Source organism: Caretta caretta, chromosome 5 (genome assembly GCF_965140235.1).
Source record: "Caretta caretta isolate rCarCar2 chromosome 5, rCarCar1.hap1, whole genome shotgun sequence".
NCBI lineage: Eukaryota > Metazoa > Chordata > Testudines > Cheloniidae > Caretta > Caretta caretta.
In genome coordinates, this window is record NC_134210.1 from 86767011 (window position 1) to 86783419 (window position 16409).

At 49.3% G+C, this 16409-nt stretch overlaps 1 protein-coding gene across 9 annotated transcripts in view; it reads right to left on the bottom strand.

Annotated features, from left to right (window-relative positions):
- The window catches only part of SPIN1 (spindlin 1), a 109643-nt gene that overhangs the window by 60705 nt on the left and 32529 nt on the right, over window positions 1-16409 (bottom strand). For 3 of the 9 annotated variants that reach the window (XM_048849485.2, XM_048849488.2, XM_048849489.2), the window contains exon 2: window positions 1635-1738. The exons of 5 other annotated variants lie outside the window; for them this stretch is intronic. The gene's annotated coding sequence lies outside the window, so the exon portion shown is untranslated. Of the gene's footprint in view, window positions 1-1634; window positions 1739-10804; window positions 10892-16409 lie in introns of those variants that run through there. One more of the 9 variants, XM_048849490.2, reaches the window with a different exon arrangement.

Genomic DNA, 16409 nt, shown 5'->3' on the forward strand with positions numbered 1-16409 from the left:
ACAAGCCACACTTCTGTGGCATGTGTTTCTCTCCCAGGCAGCAAACACACAGAGCGTCCATCAGTCACTGAGGCACTTTTCGAAGCTCAGAGAGCTGGGCATACCCTTTTCCAGGTGGGTTGCCCTGCACAGGGGCTGGTGGGAGACAAGTCCTTTCCTTTTTTCTAAGCATGGCCAACATAAAATGCAAAAGAAAGAAAGAAAAAAGGCTTCAAAGGAAGCTAAAAATTAGCTATTCTAAAAGAGTTAACCATCTACAAACGGGTAGCTACAGCTCTGTCTCTATCCAGAGGCAGTTGAGAAGGAACCGAGGAGGGTTCCCTCTTGCATGCTTGCTAGCCTCATGGCAGGTGAGGAGCAGCTCATGTGCAGGCTGAACAGACACTGCTACCAGAGTTCTCTGATCAAACGGCACACAGACGCAGACAACTACAGTGTAGCACCCACAGGGCCACTACTCAAAGAAACAGCTGACTCTCACTGGGAGTTGTCCCCCGTCTCCCCACAATGTAATTTAATTTTGGAATTCCACATTGGAAGTTTGATTACAACAATAATGATCAGCTATTTGATAGATTACCCTAGCTCTTCTTTTATTTTCCCATCAAAATTTATCCCAGCAATATTGAAGACTTTGCAGCTCAATGGGTTTACAAGAGAATAATCTTCCCATGAACCAAGTCTCCGAGCAACTCATATGTTCCAACTTTCTCCTACCACATGCATTGCTTAGTTGTACTAAGGTTAAAAATAAATTAAGTCATCTTTTGTGAGAAATAATTTTTTTTTAAAAAGTTACAGTTCCATGACTAGCAGCTTTCTATGCAGCTTTACAAAGTTGTGGTATGTATGACAATAAATATTGCACTTTTAAAGTGAACATGTCAATGCTGGTTAGAATCTAATGTGCAACCATCACACTGAAATTCTAATGTTAAAGTATTTCCATTATCTTTCCTTGAGACATATATAGAATGCTCATCTCATAGCTGTCAGTGTACACAATGTAGAATCAAAGAGTAAATATCATCCTTCCTTATCCCCAGAGCTTTTATTTATGCAGCAGAGACAATTTGAAGATGATGTAAATAGGGATGATCTGTGTCTGAGTAAGTTTCTGCATTCAGTTCACTCTAAAGGTAACAATAAGACCCGCATTACAAAAAGCAAGCTTAAACACCTTGAAGGCATCAGTACTATGAAACTAAGTGCTTTAGTGTACTTGTTCAAATGTCAAGGTCCAAGGACTCCTGACTGACAGCCTCATGACAGCTGAAATAAATGAACACATGATAAAGACTGGATGTGGTTCTGCAGTTTATCATAAACCTTTCATACCTCATCTGCACCCTGACCAATAATCGCTCTTCAAGACTAGCATCCAAAATCTCCACACATCTTTCAAACAGCTGTGATTTTATTTTTTAAAAAATGGTTTTAAAAGACTGTCACAGAGAGGTTTCTTTCAGTACCTCCAACATGCATAGTATTTCCCCTAAGAAGTTGTACTGGTCGAACTTCTCATTCTGAGATTTTTGTATAGTGTAAGTAACAGCCAAATTGCTGTTCCTTCAGACACCTATGATTTCTATCTGGAGTGAAGCGCTTGAAGAAATAAAACTCTTCATACATACAATTGACTCAGTTACTCTGGGAGATGAAAGGCACAGGAATTTTGTGAAGTAAGTCTTTGCTTGAATTGACAGAATCCATTCATCATTTGTTATGCCAGTCCAGGCTGTAATAAAAACAAAACAACAAAAAAACGTGTAGGATTTTCTATTAACTGTGAAGAAGAGCAAAGATATAGAAAGATTACATTCCAGACTGCCTGCCCTGGGAGATTACAAGAACTTTTTCTCCAAAAATACCATTCAAAACAGTATCCAGCTTATGATTAAAATAAGCCTCCCCAGCTGACAGGGTCGTCCCTACGGAGGCACAGGGCCTGGGACATAGGCACCAACTTTCAAATCTGCCAGGGGGTGCTCTCCCTCGGTTCCACCCAGGCCTTGCCCCGACTCTACCCCTTGCCAAAAGGCCCCACCCCCGACCTGCTTCTACCCACCCTCACTCTGCCCCCGCCCTGCCTCTTCCCACCCCACCCTTTTCCCTGCCCAGTTCCACCCGTCCCCTAAGCATGCTGCACCCTCGCGCCTCTCTCCTCCCCACCAGCGCCTCCTGATGCCACAAAACATCTGATCCACGGGAGGTGGTAGGCGCTGGGGGGGGAGAAGGGGAGGTGCTGATCGGCGGGGCCTGCCAGTGGGCAGGAGGCACTGGGAGGAAGGGGAGTTTCTGGTAGGGGGGCTCCTCCTCGCCCACCTGCCTGCTGCTCACCTGCCCATTCACCTCCTCACCTCACTCGCCCACCCACCTCCTCATGCCCACCTCCTCATGATTTTATCGAAGCGCGGGGCCCAGAGTGGTCACCTCAAGTCGCCGTGCCCAAGAGATGGCTCTGCCAGCTGAAAATGGTCAGATTACCCACGTATTCTCTTGATCAAAAACATAGTCAAGTGCTTTGACTAGCAAATCAATGGCACTGTAGTCATTTGACCAACTTGCCATCCACATCTAACTCAACTGTCCATGCAATTAGTTTTTGAAAGAGACTTCCCAAATTCCCTCAGAACAGGAAACTCAGGCCAAACTTTGCAACTATGAGTGGCCCGAAAATTAGGCTCTTACATGTATCTTACACTAAGCAATTAAATACAGAGTTGCTTGACTTTGGAGTGCTGTGCTCTCACAAATCCCATAGAGGTCAATGAGAGCTGCAGGTGCTCTGCCTATCTAAAAGTATGAAAGTTTGAAGATTACAGCCTTCATTACCTTACTTGCATGTGGCTGGTTAGCCATTCTACAGCAGCCCTAGAAACGTAAAAAGGACACATTGTAGCACCTAAGACAGTTGTAGAAAGTTCAGCTTCAATGAACTCTGCAGTCCAAAATATTCCTTGGGTAATATTGTCTTCACTTGATATTGAAGATTTCATGCAATTCGGCCACAGATGGACCTACATAGGGAGCAGTTAACTAGATATCCTTAGTTAACTTGTAATGTATGAATTTTTCCAGAGTAGCCCAGCAACTACCCACTAGTTCAGGGGTGGGCAAACTACAGATCCGGCCCACAAGCTGTTTTAAGCTGGCCTGCGAGCTGCACCACGCGCCTTGGCCCCACTCTAGCCGGGGCGCTGGGTCGGGCCCGCACCACACAGCTCCCGGAAGCTGCAGCATGGCCCCACTCCAGCTCCTACGCACTCCAATGGGAGCTGCAGGGGTGGTGCCTGCGGATGGGGCAGTGTGGAGAGCCGCCTGGCCACACCTCCGTGTAGGAGCCGGAGAAGGGACATGCCACTGCTTCCGGGAGCCACTTGAGGTAAGCACTGCTTGTAGCCTGCACCCCCTGAGCCTCTCCCCACACTCCAAACCCCTGCCCCAGGCCTGATCCCCGTCCCGCTCTCCAAACCCCTTGATCCCAGCCCGGAGCACCCTCCTGCACCCCAAACCTCTCATCTCCAGCCCCACCCCAGAGCTCACACCCCCTCCCACACCCCAACGCCAATTTTGTGAGCATTCATGGCCTGCCATACAATTTCTATTCCCCGATGTGGCCCTCAGGCCAAAAAGTTTGTCCACCCCTGCACTAGTTAGAGGGGGAAATCTTGGTCTGACTCCTTTTTTAGTGTCTTCCATGTAGATAGTTACACACTATCTTTACCCTGTTCAATTACAGGTTAAAATTTTAAGGGTGCCTAGTATGTGCTTTATGCATGATGCCCCAGGGTTCTACACATCCAAAAACTCTGCTTTTATCTTCAGTCAGGTAGAATAAAGGTTTCTGCACAAGTTCAACGCTCAAAGCACAAGATCAGAAACACAGCCCTGGTCCACCACTGCTACACAGATACCCTCTCAGGTTTCAGAGGGAAGGCCTGAACAAAGCAGGAGACATTCTCTCAAGGTAACCTCCTTCCTAAAGAAATCTTGTTGAAATCACATTTTGATCCTGGATACAAGAACCGGTCTTACTGTGCTGCTCCTAAACTGATCAAGTCTGCATAACTCAGGTCTCTATTTCTTGTTCCTCAGGAAAAGTTTTCTTTTATACCCACACACACAGCAAGGGTGACCCCTCATAATGAGTTAACAGTGGACACTTCCTTTGAAGTGGTACCAAAAGATGCTCCACCAGCTGTGCAAGCAGGGCAAAAAGATCCTGTTACAGAAGCCTACAAAACCAACAGAAGATTAACATTTACAGCCTTGTTTCTTTCTGGTGGGCACTTTTTTTACCTGGAGATTTCCTTTTAGCACAGCATTAAGAAGTGTACAATATACAAAGTTTAAAGATTACTTATTGGATAGCAAAAAAAAAAAAAAGCCTTTGTTTATGCAGCATGGAGTTTCCCAGTGCCCTTACAGAACATAAAGTTTAGGAAAACTCAAATTTCAGAAAATTCCAATAGGAGTGTGCGCGTGCCACATGAACGATCGCCAGAAGCCTTTTCCTAGTGGTACCTGTCGGGTCGACTGTGGAGACCCCTAGAGTGGCACCTTCATGGCAGTGTATATATATCCCTGCCGACCCGCCACCTGCTCAGTTCCTTCTTGCCGGAGTACTCCAACAGTGGGGTGGCGGGCGGGATTTGGAATGGACATGAGCAACACATCTCGAAGAACAACAGTTACAAGAGGTAAGTAACCGTTTTTTCTTCTTCAACTGATTGCTCGTGTGCATTCCAATAGGTGACTTCCAAACAGTTACCCCGGGGGAGGGGTCGGAATTCACCAAATTGCCGAGTGCAGGACTGCCCTACCAAACCCAGCACCATCCCTCGCCTGCTGGGTAATGGCGTAGTGGGAACTGAAGGTGTGAAATGAAGACCAGGTTGCCGCCTTGCAGATGTCCTGGATAGGGACCTGCGCCAGGAAAGCTGCAGACACTGCCTGCGCTCTGGTAGAGTGCACCGTAATTGGCGGGGTTGGAACTTTAGCCAAGTCATAGCAAGTCCCGATGCAGAACGGGATGCATGACGAGATGCACTGTGATGAGATTGGGAGGGAGTCCTAATTCTTTCTGCAAGAGCAATAAAGAGCTGTAGTGACTTCCAAGGCGGCTTTGTGCGTTCAGTGTAAAAAGCTAAGGCCCATCTAACGTCCAAGGAATGGAACATGCGCTCCCTGTTTGTGGCATGGGGTTTAGGGAAGAACAGAGGTAAAAATATGTCCTGGTTCACATGAAACTGGGAGACAACCTTAGGCAGGAACGCAGGGTGGGGGAGCAGCTGCACCCTGTCTTTATAAAATACCGTGTAAGGCGGTTCGGAGGTCAGTGCTCTGAGTTCGGATACCCTTCTAGCAGAGGTTATAGCCACCACGAAAGCCACTTTTCAGTGAAGGTAGGAGAGAGGGCAAGTAGCCCTGGGCTCAAAGGGGGGCCCCCATGAGCGATGACAGGACCAGGTTGAGATCCCAGGGGGGGACGGGCAGACGTACTGGAGGATAAAGTCTGTTGAGGCCCTTAAGAAACCTGCTCACCAGGGGATTACCAAACACTGATCCCCCCACCGTTCCCAGGTGGAAGACCGAAATGGCCGCAAGGTGTACCCTTAGGGATGATATTGCTAAACCTTGGTACTTTAGATCTAAAAGATAGTCCAAAATAAGGGGAATTAGGGCTGATTGTGGCTCAGTTCCCCTTTGTTGAGACCAAATGGAGAAACACTTCCACTTAGCCAGGTACGTGGCTCGAGTGGAGGGTTTCCTACTCCCCAACAGGACCTCCCTAACTGAGTGAGAGCACTGAAACTAAAAAGGTGGACTAAAAAGCCATGAGGTGGAGTGACTCTGGGTTGGGGTGCTGTAGACAACCGTGGTCCTGTGATATTAGGGTGGGACATAGAGGGAGCGCTACTGGTCTGTCCGCTGAGAGGTTCAGTAGCATGGTGAACCAGTGGTGGCGGGGCCACGCTGGCACTATGAGGATTAAGGAAGCCCTGTCCTGACGAGTCTTGAGGAGCACCCTGTGTATGGGGGGAATGGCGGGAATGCATATAGCAGGTGACCCGTCCATGACAGGTGAAAGGCGTCCACTGTGGAGCCTGGGCTGTGGTTCAGGAAGGAGCAGAATCTCTGGCAGTTCCTGTTGCTCCGCGTCATGAACAGGTCCATGTGGGGAGAGCCCCACCTCTGGAAAATTGAGTGAGCAATGTTCAGCCTGAGGGACCACTCGTGAGGCGGTCTGCCAGCTCGATCTGCACCCCCGGAAGGTGCGATGCCTGCAGGTGTGTGGAGTGGGCAATGCAAAAGTCCCACAGTGAGAGGGCTTCCCGACAGAGGAGAGAGGAACAAGCACCACCCTGTTTGTTTATATAGAACATAGCTGCAGTATTGTCCATGAGCACTGATATGCACATGTCCTGAAGATGGGCATGAAAAGCTTGGCATGCCAGGCGAACCACCCCCAGCTCCCTCATGTTGATATGCAGCGATAGCTCTGCCTGGGTTCTGACATTGTCCAGATGCACTCCCCAACCAAGCGCCGAGGCATCTGTGACAAGGGAAAGCATGGGCTGCGGTGAAGGGTACTCCCGCACAAACCAGCTGTGGTTGCAGCCACCTTTAGAGAGAGTGGAGAATTTGAGGTGGGAGAATCACTATTGAGTTCAGTGGGTCCCTGCCCGGTCTGTGCACCTGCACTAAACACGTCTGGAGGGGCCGAAGGCGCAGCCTGGCACGCTGTACCACGTATGTACAGGCTGCCATGTGCCTCCATGGTCTCATACAATTCCTGGCTGTAGTTGTGAGGAAGCGGAGAATGGTCTGGATAATGTCTGTGAGTGCTTTGAAACGCAGTTCCGGAAGGAAGGCCCTTGCGCTGAGTCCAAGAGAGCGCTGATGAACTCTATTCTTGGCGTGTGTGTGTGGGGGGGGGGGGGGTCAACGTGGACTTGGGCTCGTTCAATACAAGTCCCAACCTGTGAAACGTAGCCCAGGCCAGAGATACGTGCTTCACCACCTGTGCTTGGAACTCGGCCTTGATGAGCCAGTCATCCAACTACGGAAACACCTGCACCTGGCGCCTGCGGAGGAACGCCGCTACTACCACCATATACTTGGTGAACACCCGTGGGGCCACTGAAAGGCCAAATGGGAGCACCCTGACCTGGTAGTGCTGGCCACTGACCACGAATCTGAGAAAGCGTCTGTGGGCTGGGATAATAGCAATGTGAAAGTACGTGTCTTTCAAGTCGAGGGCGGCATACCAGTCTCCCGAATCCAGGGAGGGAATGATGGCGGCCAGAAAAACCATGCGAAACTTCTCTTTTTTTTGTGTTTGTGTTGAGGTCTCGTAGGTCCAGGATAGGCCGAAGCCCATCCTTGGTCTTGGGGATGAGGAAATAGTGGGAGTATAACCCCTTGCCCCTGAATTCCTGAGGAACCTCCTCTATTGCCCCTAGAGCTAGGAGCGATTGTACATCTTGTGAAACGAGTTTCTCGTGAGAGGGGTCCCTGAAGAGGGACGGGGAAGGGGGGTGGGAGGGCGGAAGGGAACAGTATTGGATAGAATATCCCGCCTCCACCGTGCTGAGGACTCAGCGGTCTGACATGATCTGAGACCAAGCACGGTAGAAACGGGAGAGTCACTTCACAAGGGGGGGGAGGGGGAGGGAAGATCCTAGAAGGCGACTAATGCGCCATTCTCGTGCACATCTTCAAAAGTTGGGCTTGGGGCCGGGGGGCTGGTGGTTGAACCTTGGCCTTGGCCCGATGAGGATTGCATTGGGCGCCTCCTGTTATTTCTGCCCCTCCTCCTAGGCTGATCCAGCCTAGGGGCTCCAGGTAGAAATGGGACGGGGGCTGAGGTCTAAGGGGCTTTCTCTGAGGCGCTGGGGTGTGCAGCCCCAGAGACTTCAGAGTCACCCGGGAGTCCTTCAGGCTATACAGGTGCGTGTCTGTATTTTGAGCAAACAGGGGAGGTCCTGTATTGTGTTTTGGACCTCAGGTGCGATGCCTGAAACCTGAAGCCATGCACTGCGCCTCATAGTGATGGCCACAGTTGTAGCCACAGAGTCCGTTGCACCTAGGGCTGCCTGGAAGGCGGTCCTAAAGACAATTCTACCCTCCTCAAGGGGCGCACCGAACTCCTTGCAAGTATCAGCTGGGATTAACTCCTGGAACTTAGCCAATGAGCTCCAGGAATTAAACGCATGTTGGATAAGCACTACCTGCTGATTCGCTACCCGAAGCTGGAGCCCCCCAGTCAAATAGACTTTACGGCCAAAGAGATCCAGCTTCTTGGCATCACGTGACTTAGGTGCAGGGCCTGGTTGGCCCTGTCACTCCTTGTGGTTTGCCACATCAACCACCAGAGTCCCTGGCTGGGGGTGGGTAAACAGGTGCTCATAGCCCTTTTGCGGCACAAAGTAGAGTCTCTTGACCCCTTTAGCCATTGGTGGTATAGAGGGCAGGGTTTGCCAGAGCACCTTTGTGGTGTTCTGAATTGTCCTTATGAGGGGCAAAACTACTTTGGAAGGACCCTCGGGTGTGAGGATGCCCACCATCGGATCTGAGTCCTCCATAACCTCAACCTCCAGGCAGAGGAGGTTAACTACTACCCTCCTAAGCAGGTCCTGGTGGCCTTTGGTATCCATTGGTGGTAGAGTGGTGGAGGTGCCCGCAACTGCCTCATCCGGCAAAGAGAAGGAAGAGGTTCCCGGGACACGGTCTTCCTGCCCCTCGGGCCCTCTGGAGGCCAGGTCAGGTACCTCGGAGCACCCCGCGACTGGAGGTTCAAGTGCCACCAACGTCAGTGGAGGAGGGGCTGTGCTTGTCTGCGGCTGCTCAACAGCCCTGTCCCATAAAGGATCCTTGGGGCCCTAGAGGTGTAGCGTGCCATCGCTGTCGCTGATGGAGGGATATGGGGGGGCCAATAACACCAATACCAGCCTAGATCCCTGACCTTGAGCCTGGTGGTAGGCCCAGGGGGTCCAAAAGGGCCATTGCACTGGGCCCTGCAACTGGGGTGGCCAAGTGGTGACTGGTGCCGGTTGTTCCGCCAGCCGACGGTGCCGGGATCGGTGCTGGTGCCAGAACCGGGAGCGGTAGTGGCTGCATAAGAACACAGATGATTCCAACTCTGATGAGTACTCTGTAGCCAACCACTGGGGAGCGGAGCCCGACAGTGCCGGGGAGCAGTACCGAGGAGACAGAGATCGGCACCACAACCGGCATCATCACCTGTGATGATGAATCAACGGTGGCGCCACCGTTGGAGTCGGCGCTGCCGATGGTGCCGCCATAGCCAACGGTGTCATGACTGACAGGAAAGAATTTTCTGTAGTATCTGGCTGATGAATCTTGCCCATATCAGCTCAGGGTTTAGCTGATCGCCATATTTGGGGTCGGGAAGGAATTTTCCTCCAGGGCAGATTGGAAGAGGCCCTGGAGGTTTTTCGCCTTCCTCTGTACCATGGGGCACGGGTCACTTGCTGGACAATTCCCTGCTCCTTGAAGCCTTTAAACTACGATTTGAGGACTTCAATAGCACAGATATAGGTGTGAGGTTTTTGCAGGAGTGGTGGGTGAAATTCTGTGGCCTGCGTTGTGCAGGAGGTCAGACTAGATGATCATAATGGTCCCTTCTGACCTAAATATCTATGAATCTATGACTGGTGTTGTAATCGCCTGCGGTGCCGGACATGACGCCACAGTCGGTGCCGTCGACGGTGCTACTGGCGGTGCCCGAGTTTGCGAGGCCAGGTTCCGCACCTGCGGGGCAAGGTACTGCGCAGTCATATCAATGAGGTCTCGAGTCACCTCATATGTGTCCAAAGTGGAGGGGAGGTCAAGCTCTTCCTCCAAATCATCACGGGTAGGAGAGTCCGTTCTCACCAGACTCAACGGCTCTGCAACTGGGGCCGGAGTCAACGGCACCAGTTCTTGGGGACCAGACCGAGGGTGTCCCGCAAGAGGACACACGCCACTGGAATCCCCCCTCGGCTTCCTGACATGCGAACGTCCCTTGTCTGGTTCGAATGTCCTATGTCTGGTTTCTTTCTCTTATGCAGCACCGGGGACTGAACGGTGCCTCCGTGAAGCACTTGCCTTGTGGGCCGGGGAGCAGTGCCAGTGCTCCCTGGCGGAGTCCTTCCTCGGTGCCGAGACATCCCGCACCATGGCCGGTGCGCTGTGCACCGAGGATGCCTGTGTCGGCTCAGGCTGTGGCTGAAGGGTCAACTCCAACAAGAGGAGCTTCAGGTGATAGTCCTGCTCCCTCTTAGTCCTGGGTTTGACGCTCCTCCAAATAGGGCACTTATCTGTCTGATGGCCCTCCCCGAGGCACTTGAGACAGGCGGTGTGGGGATCACTTGTTGGCATAGGTTTTGCACACCTCTTGCATGCTTTAAACCACTGCGACCAACGCATGCCCCGGCGCCAGTGAGAGTAGAACGGGGGGAAACTCCCCAAAGTAAGCTAAACTAATCTACAACTAACAAACAAACAACTATTTACACAGAAACAAGGGAACCACTAGGTAAGGCACTTGCAAAAGCAAGAGACTAAGCTGTTCCAGCGACTGTCACGGGCAGTAAGAAGGAACGGGCAAGTGGCAGGGATATATATATACACTGCCATGAAGGCACCACTCTAGGGGTCTCCACAGCTGACCCGATGGGTACTGCTAGGAAAAAGCTTTCCGTGATCGTACATGCGGAGTGTGCACACACCTATTGGAATGCACGTGAGCAATCACTCAAAGAAGAACTAGGAAATACAGAGCTATGGTACATACCTCTGTAACCTTGACTCTGACTTCCTGGAGCTGACAGCAGCCACTGGGAATTATCACCATGCACTGTAGCGGTGTTCAGTGTGAGAGCTGTAGCAGTATTGAAGCGTTTGAATGATGGAAGCAATAGTTGGGGCAGGTTGGTAGAGGTGTTTGTGAGCTGAGGAGATGAGGGATTAGTTTGAGGACTGTCAAAGAGCTGTGACTGTGATATGAGATCAGATTTCTGTCCTCTCCATGTGTGCAAGTAAAGAAAGGGCAGCATGTGTACCCTGAGGAGCTAGTCTATCATACTGAAATATTGTGTAGGCATTGGGAGGTGGAGGGGGTCTTGCCACAGAAAGCGTTAGTAATAAAGTTGGATACGAGATCAGTCTGAGTTTACTGATGGGCAAGGGAAAGTATAGGTTTAGAGGGCATCCTGTGAGTACACAAAGTGGCTGCTAAATTTCATAACTATGGAATTCTGTCAGGAAACTAAGCTAAGTATTCAAGAACAGAGCCAGTGCAAGTACAGCCTTTCTTGTACGTGAAAAGAGTGAGAGTATACGTATGTTATGGGTGTTTTGGGGTAAAGAGGGCAGAGTTAAAGTTATGTACTGTAACTCTGTGTTTTCTGACATTTGAGTTTTGCTGAACTTAATTTCCCCTCTTTTAAAAGGGGGGGAGGGGAAGAAAGAAAGAAAAAAAGAAAGCTTGCTGGTAGGGGTTAGTGGTCATTGTAGCAGTTATAGACAGCATGCAGTTCAAGTGGACTACTGATCCTAGCCCTATGCCAGAGTTTCTCAAATTGGGGTCCACAAGGGGGTCTGCGAGTCATGTCTGGGGCCACTGGCCCTACTGATCAACTCCTCCCACTCCCTTCTAGTGCCTCCTGCATGCTGCAGAATAGCTGTTCAGCAGCGTGCAGGAAGCGCTGGGAGGGTGGGGGAGGAGTGGGGTCAGGGCACACTTGGGGGAGGAGGTGGAAAGAGGCAGGGAAGAGAAGGGGTAGGGGTGGAGTGGGGCAGAAAGAAGTGTGGCAGTGGTGAGTCTTGGGGGAAAGGGTGGACTGGGGCAGGGCCTTGGGAGTCTGTGAAAAGTTTTAAACCAAAATGGAGGTCCATGGGTTGCTGAAGTTTGAGAACCACTGCCCTATACCATTCTCACCCTGATGCTCAGCCCGACAAACCAGCCTTTCCCCTTCCAATCCAGCTGCCCTCCCACCACTCTAATTTTATCTAGGCTTCCCTCTCACCCAGCTCATACAGGGGAGTAGGGAATGGGGATCAGACTCCCGAGCAAGGCAAGCCCCCTCCAAAACCTGGATCACATGAGGTGACACATTGAGGGGGATCAGACCCCCATATATGAGCAGGGGTCCCCAGGTACTGGCATACACAGGGATGGAGAGCAGGACTCAGATACCCCCATAGAGGCAATCCTTCCCAATATCCCATTTCACACGAGGGGGACAGGGAGCTGCTCCAGAGAAGCAAGAGGCCCTCTGATCCTGAACATGCACAGGGTAGCAGGGAGTGGGGCTCAGACACCCCTTGCGGGCAGGAACACCCAGATGCCTGCTCACATGGGGGGTAGGGAGAGGGACTCAGACCATTCTAAGATCTTGGCACATACCCAGAAGGGGAAAATGTGGGGCTGACCCTATTCTCCTTCAGTCTGTCACTCAGTACCCACATATCCCTCTCCCTCACCTAAGCCCCCATTCCTTCTCATTTTGCCTTTCACCCATCCCCACCTATCCCTCCTCCTCCTGGATGCAACCCTGAATGCCTCTCCCCACTATTTCTTCCACTTCTCTACCCCCTAAAATGTCTCTCCCTTGCCAGCATTTGCATTTTTAAAGGGAAAAATACTTGATTATATTCCCAAAAAAATTAAAAACAAAAGAAGTGACAGATTTTAGCAATAGGCTATTCCACCCCTTCCAAATTTCTGACTGAGGTAGAACCTGAAGTGACAATGGCTGGGTGGGTCAGTTTCAAAGCAGTATTTTTTAGCCACTTGACCGATGAGAAACTTCGAAGACTAAATCCTGTTAACTCCTCATTCCACACATGCTCAGTATAACCCATTAGGCATGTGAATAGCCTTGTAAACCTTAGCATGCCTAACTGGAAAAGCACCATCTTTTCTCAAACATTTTAATTTGATTTCCTCCAAAGAGCACCAGGTCCTCAAATGTTTGAAACCCCCGATACAATGATCTGAGACCTGATTTGATCTCTATCTATAAGGAAAAATAGGTTGTAAGAACCTGACAACTTTAAGGAAAGCTTGTGTCCTCCCTAAACCAATGGTTGCATCTTGGGGTGCCCCTGGGTTAAATGGCCCCAAATTTAGATCACTAACAGGACCCCTTGCACCTAAGGCACACCAAATTTGAAGGCAACCCAAGTAACCATGTAGATTAAGAGCATTTAAGTGTCAAGTTTTAAACAGAAAGCTGCTCTTAATCTAACACTATAACAATCTAACACTACACCATCAATCTGTTTTAATAAAGCAAGCCATCCAAATAGAGCTGCCTCTGTATGCATGTTGTCTCTGCAAAGGCAGACAGAGACACTCAGAACAAGAGCAGAGGGCTACTTTTGGAGGTCATCGTAAGTACTCTTACTGTTTTCCAGCTGTTTAACTCAAAGTGCTAAACACAATTACCTATCATCTTACACTTGTAGCAACGTGGGTGCAAAATTCCAAACCGCCACACACACTGTGAACACAGAAAAAACCCTAAAAATCATATCCTCTGTGCCAGTGCCATCCAACCTTTTTAAGCTCAAAATCACTTTTTGAATTCAAGAGCAACCAAGGATCTAACCCCATACATTCCCCGAGGCCCCTCCCCTTCCCCAAAGCCCCACCCCACTCACTCTATTCCCCCTCTCTCCATCATTTGCTCTCCTCCACCCTCACTCACTTTCACCGGTCTGGGGTAGGGGGCTGGCGTTCGGGAGCGGGTGTGGGCTCTGTACTGGGGCCAAGGGGTTCGCAGTGTGGGAAGGGGCGCTGGGCTGAGCCTGGGGCAGGGGTTTGGGGTGCAGGAGGGAGTGAAGGGTGCAAGCTCTGGGAGAGAATTTGGGTGCAGGAGGGGGCTCCGGGCTGGGGCAGGTAGTTGGGGTGCAGGAGGGTACCGGGTGCTGGCTCTGGGAAGGGGGTCAGGGCTCGGGCTTGGGGTGCAGGCTCTGGGAGGGGGCTCGGCTGCCAGAAGGGGTTTGGGATGCTGGCTCCCAGAGGGGGCTCAGGTCTGGGACTTGAGGTGCAGCCTCCCGCCAGGCAGCACTTACCTCCAATGGCTCCTGGTCAGCGGTTCAGCTAAGTCAGGCTCCCTGCCTACCCTAGCCCCACACTGCTCCCGGAAGGGACCCACGCACCCCTGCGTCCGGGGGGGAGGGCTTGTGCGGCACATGGCTCCACGCGCTGCCCCACAGCTCCCATTGGCCACAGCTCCCCATTCCCGGCCAATGGGAGCTGCGTGGCACTGCTTGAAGGCAGTAGCAGTACACTGAGGGAGACCCCTGCTCCCCCTACCCCCAGGGCCATCTTGGCTCCTACTGGGAGCAGTATGGGGCCGGGGCATGCAGGGAGCCTGTCTTAACCGCAGCCCCGCTGAAGATCACAATCGACCAGTTGATGACCACTGCTCTATGCACAAATTAAATTATGTCCTCTGTCCCCAGCACATAGTGACACCAAGGCTAATGTATAGCTATAAAGTAATTAGGGAAGGGGGAAAAAAATGACAATTTTGAGATTGGTAAGTAAGTGATATTGTACGTGAGTTACACAACTGAACTTCATTACTCAGGTTAGATTACAGATCAAAGTCCTTCCATTACTTTGTATATTCAATTTGCTTTAAAAATACTGCTAAGCAGGGTGGATAAAAATCAATGATTTTAAAAAAAAAATAAAAACACTCTGATCTTTTAAAGTTAAATCTGAATTTATATGATATAATGCTTTTTGCAGAAAAAACCTATCTGAAGAAAGTTTTAATTAAAATACACTATAGCTCAGATATCTCATCATGGAGTAAGGATTATAAATTCTAATTCTATAGTATGAGATAATATATTCATGTAAATGTTTAAGAAAAGTCTTGTAAATGAGTGCCAATAGTTCATGGATTAGGGACCCAATTTTATGGGGTTCCAGGGGCTGCCGTATAGATTAATTAGGTTAATCGTTCTATCTACACAATGGGACTCAGTGCTCAGTCTAGAAGATACCATCAAACATGCTTAGTTTTGCAGTTCTCAAATGGTGGATTTGTGTCTCCAGAGATAACATGCTTGTTAACAGCAAAAATGCTTTTAAATAAATATATATAGAGGTGAGAAATAACAGACTTCAACCCTAGTGTCCCTCTGCAAATTTGTGTACACAGAGTCAATCCCTTACCTCTCTCTAAACGTGCAAAGTTTCAAAATGTTCAATGAATAGAAGATTACTGGAGGCAAAATAGATCTGGACAAAGAGAAGAAGCCTGGAGATAAATATGAGAAGGGAGGGACAGGCAGTAGAAACAAAAGTGAAACTGTTTGAGCAGCATATTCCAGAAGTCTGGAGGTCTTTCTGAGTGTAGCCTTCATTGATTTGAGATCCACCATACCATTCTCTCACTAGAAGGGAAGACCTGTAATGGCAGCAGGCAGTAAGAGAGACCCAGTTTGGGAATATTTTAATGAAGTTCCTCTACCTGTGGGTAAGACAGACAAGCGTGCGAACAGTGCAACAAACAAAAGCAAGGCCTGGTTGCCTGAATGAAATAACATCATGAAAAGTGTTGCTTCTCAGGAGAAAGCTGTGTTGAAGTTGATGAAAGGAACATGTCTGAACATGCAGGATCTTCAGGTTGGTAAACTTTTTATTTCATACTTTTTTCTTAAGGACTGCCTGTCTTCCTTCTGGACTATTCTTGAATTCTCACGTTTAAGCAAAAAATATAGTTGTTACTCTATGGTACTATCATTTTAGATGCAGTTGTGATAAAAAATAAATAGCTGAATTAGGCAGATCTTCCTTTTACAATTCACCTTTAAAGTAGTACTGAGTGTCAGTGAATGCAGTAAGTACTACTAAATGAGCAGTATGGTAATAATAATTAAATAACTGCATTGACTTATTTTGTTTAGGAGAATCTATCCTCATCATACAGGATTCTGAAGACTATCCACCTTCAAGATCACCATCATTTTCTACAGTTTCAGAGTTATCTGCCAATGATAGTGTTTCAGGTCAAATCATGTACGTCACACAGCCACAGTATAACACCTGTAGCAAAAAGAAAAAAAAATCTCCATCATCCAGGAACAATCACAGATAAATTTGTGATAAGAACTAGCAGATTACAAAAAGAGGTAATTGATGAAAAAATTGCCCGGTTTGCTTATGCAATAAACTCTCCTTTCCATATGATTGAGAACCCACATTGTATTAACATGGTTCAGTCATTAAGACCACGATACAGTCCACCCAACAGAGCAAATGTCGCAGGCAAATCGCTGGATAAAGTGTATGAAAGAGAAATTGAGCAGTGTGCAAGAGGTCTAGAGGATGAAATTGTTAACCTGAGTCTTGATGGGTGGAGCAAACTCTCCCA